Source organism: Salvia hispanica, chromosome 1, assembly GCF_029641045.1.
Source record: "Salvia hispanica isolate PSC_SH4W2 chromosome 1, Shi_PSC_v1, whole genome shotgun sequence".
NCBI classification, from domain to species: Eukaryota; Viridiplantae; Streptophyta; class Magnoliopsida; order Lamiales; family Lamiaceae; genus Salvia; species Salvia hispanica.
This window is the reverse complement of record NC_142692.1, coordinates 21385185-21389475: the sequence shown is the minus strand read 5'-3', so window position 1 is coordinate 21389475 and position 4291 is coordinate 21385185. Positions and strand designations below refer to the sequence as shown.

At 41.6% G+C, this 4291-nt stretch overlaps 1 pseudogene; it reads right to left on the bottom strand.

Annotated features, from left to right (window-relative positions):
* Positions 1–1224: 1224 nt before the first annotated feature.
* On the bottom strand, positions 1225–3406 carry LOC125220524 (uncharacterized; annotated as a pseudogene).
* Positions 3407–4291: the final 885 nt, after the last annotated feature.

Sequence of the window (4291 nt, the reverse complement as noted above, 5' to 3'; positions counted from 1 at the left end):
TTTTTACAACGCCCCATATGTGCTTCCAAGTTTGTAGGCTTATCACTCTTGACGGTGACTTAACAATTATTTGACATCGTGACACTTTTTAGGCTAGGAGGGCTAACTAGGGATTAAGACAAAAATATATACACTTGTGAAGGGGAGAACAAAGAATGCCTAACGTCATCTCCTAAATTCACATTCACTATGTAGATTTCATATGATTAGGAGAAAGTTCTAGAAACAACAACAAGCATATGATAAAATCACAAAAAAAAAAAGAAGTTTTGGCTCAAATCTCACTCGGGTAATAGCATGAATCAAGGCAAACAAGCAATTCGTTACTTATGCACCTATTACTCAAACTCTTAAGTCAAAAACCATGATAGCTTAAAAGATGGATGAAGTTTTTATCATTAACAACTAGTCTTTACCCAAGAAAATCAAAATTCAAACAAGTTCAAACTCAATTCCACAACAACCAAAACCAAAACAACTCATAGAGGTCTAAAGCAAAACAAATCTACCCCTAAAACATAAATAAAAGCAACAAAAGACAACTAATCAATTTGAAACAGAAATAAAGTAGTAAAATACCTCATAAGGCTCACTATCCACCATATCACCCCCCAAACTTATTCAAGGCTATGCAAAGAATAAGTTTGAAAATTTGGTGGAGAAGGGAGACTTATATGATAGGCAAACTAAAGCAAAAATAATCTAAAAGTTACCTACTAGGGGGGGTTACCTCCCCTATAGTGCCTTTGGTTATCGTCGTTGGCTCAACGTCTTCATACAACTTTCATCATTTCACTCCCATATCAATGGGATTGTTGGCTTCTTCTTCGTGTTCAACTAGGCACATTCTTGCCAACAACCTCTTCTTCCACCAAGTCTTCTTCACCATGTTATCATTTGATTTGAGCTCTACTTTCGGTGTGATCGATATTCCTGCTTCCTTTTCCTACGCCCTCTTGGGCTCTCTTTGTCTTCCTTTGCAATGAATTGATCCACCACATGGGCCAAATAGACACTGTGGTAAGGAAATATTCTCTACCTTGGGCTTTACCATTTGATCCTTCTGAACCTGTACAACGTGCACAACTTTGCACTCTTTCTTCATAGTAAGCTCTTCTACCTTAGGACCCCCCCTGGCATTGTAGATGGACAAGATATGGTGTTTGGTGCCCATGCGGAGGGTAAGCTCTCTCCTTGAAACATCAATCAATGCTTTCCCCATCGCTAAGAATGGCCGACCAAGGATAAGCGGCACATTCCTATCTTCTTCCATGTCAAGCACGACAAAATCAACGGGAAATATAAAGTCATTTACCCGCACTAACACATCTTTTATGATCCCTTCAGGATAGGTGACGGATCTATCGGCCATTTGGAGCGTGATTCTAGTCGGCTTGAGAGTGCCGATTTTCATCTTCCTAAAGAAGGATAGGGGCATCAAGTTGATGCTCGCCCCCAAATCACAAAGTTCCTTCGTGTGTTTGTCGTCACCAATGACACATGATATGTTAAAACTTCCAGGGTCCTTAAGCTTTGCCGGCAATTTCTTCTGGATTATGGCACTACAATTCTCCGACATGCTCACTGTTTCGTAGTCTACCCACTTTTTCTTCTTGGAGATCACGTCTTTTAGGAACCTTGCATACATAGGCATTTGTTGCAGAGCCTCTACTAGTGGGATATTCACATTCACCTTCCTAAAGATGTCCAACAATTTCTCAAATTTCTCATCCACAACCTTTTTCTTGATTCGGCTAGGGAATGGTATCTTAGGACTATATGGCTCCAATCGAGGTGGTTCAGGTTGTTTCTTCTATTTCTCAACAACATTATCCTCTGCAGTCTCTTCATCCACCTCTTTTTCCACTTCATCGGGTTGAATGGTCGCACAGATGGCTTTGCAATCCTTGCAGTCTTTGGGATTGACAATGGTATGTGAGGGAAACTGGCCCAGTTGATGTTGAATACCCACAGCCTGTGAAATCTGGCTCATCTGAGTATCGATGCTCTTCATGTGAATACTCAAGCTCTGCACATCTGTCTCTACCTGCTTCAGTCTCTTATCAGAATTGGCCATAATTTCTCCCGTCTGCTTCATAAACGTCATCAAGACATCTCCAAGCTCATTCTTCTTCGGCTCAACGACTTGTCCATTCGACACTTGAAACCCCGGAGGTGGCTGTAGGGCATTGTTAGGATTCCCATAAGACAAGTTGGGATGTGCTCTATTCCCAAAGTTGTTGAAGTTACCACCCCCTTGACTGTGGCGGTAGTTGTTGTTGAAATTCTGATTGTTGCCGTCTTGATGCACGTAATTCACCGCTTCACTTTCGAGCCCGGTTGGTTCTGTTTCCATATAGCCAAACTTACTAGTCAGGAAATCCAGCTGCTTGGACATCATGTCCATCTTGTCAACATCCGATGCGGACGCCACCCTGTATGCTTTGCTTCTCTCATTCTTCCACCCATCATCGTTGGAGGCCACCCTCTCAATCACCTCTAATGCATCGTCTTCTCCCAACTTAAGGAGTGACCCCCCTGCACTCATATTCAACTCGCGTATTGCCTCTGGAGTGGCTCCCCTGTGGAAAGTTACGACCTGTTGCCCCGGGCTTAACCCGTGGTTGGGGCATCTCTTCATCATGTATTTGAATATCTTCCATGCCTCGTGAATATTCTCATGAGGATGCATTGCATAAGAGATGACTTCAGCTTGGCGCTTGAGTGCCTCGCTCGGTGGGTAGTATTTATCCAAGAAGAGCTCAACCATTGCATCCCAAGTTTCGACTGAGTTGGGATCCATGCTATCGTACCAATCCCTAGCATCATCCTTCAAAGAAAAAGGGAATAGTCTGAGGCGAATCTGATCATCGGAGACCCCATTAGCCTTCACCGTGTTGCTGATTTGTATGATCTTGGTCAAATGCTTGTTGGCATCTTCCGAACCTGTTCCACCAAATGCATGTGCTTCTGCCCTGTTTATCAATCTCAGCTTTAACTCAAAGCTGTTGGCCGCAATCCCGACATTATTGATTGGTGGATTAGCAACTCGTCTATATGCATACAGATTCTGCACGGGCTGAACTGGTGGTCTCGCGTTCCTCTCATCCAACTTCCTCTGCATGTTGGCCATCTGATCTCGGAGTTGACGAATAACTGGATCCTCATTGTTGTTCTCATTGTTCTCCATTAGGATTGGAGAATTATGCTCGTACTGTATAGGTGACGGAGGTGGAGAAGGAATAGGTACTGGAGTTCTTTGATCGGGGGATGGTGGACGCTTATGACCCGGTGAAGATACGCGGATCCTCTGGTTCAACCTCCTCTGGGCGTTCCTCCTCCTGTTGGATGCTTCGATATCGGGATCGATGGGTTCTAAAGGTGGACCTTTAGAACGAGTGCGCATACAACCTGAGAAAAGAAACACCAAGATTAGAGAACTAAAAAAAAATTAAAATTAAAATGAAAATAAAGCAAATAAAATCTAGACTAGTAATCTCAATTATTATCACGATATTAAGCTCTAACGACACAAAATAGCCCCCGGCAACGGCGCCAAAAACTTGACTCGACTTATTTTAACACAAGTGATACCCGCAAGTGTACGAGGCTGGTGTAGCAATTAGCAAGCAAGAGTATCGTATCCCACAGAGACAAATTTGTATCAACTTAACTACCACGAACAAATGTCAACTACTATCTAGACAATCGGAAAAAGTTTGGTTTGTTCTAACACTAATAAAAGCATATAATAAGCAAATAAACAAGTAAAAACAAGTAAACACGAAGTGAAAAGATAATATGGAGAAAATTGTAGAACTCAAGGATCTGATACACAATTCCAAGCTCTTATCCAATCAAATTGCCTTACCTTTTGATGTCTCTAGAGTTACTAAGTCGACCACAATTATAGATTAAACCTCCTCCCGAGGTGAGAAACCTGTAGATTAGGTGCTAAGATTGAAGTCCCCTTCTAATCCTAAAACCCCTAACTCCCAAAAGCTCGATTAGGTCAAAGACCTCACTCAAAACCTCAACTCTCCCGAGTTTTATTGCATTAAGGTGTGAATTATTCTTATTTCCAGATTAATTATTTCATCTCCCGATTAATCTAATTAATCCTACACAATCAAGTGGTGATCAAACAATTGCAAGGAATAAGCCCAAGAATAATCAAATAACTACAAGAGCAAGGTAAGAACAAAATTAATTGGATAAAAACTATGAAATCAATGCATCATCACCAAGAATTCTACAAAATAAGGTTTAGCTACTCATGTTCTTCATAAAA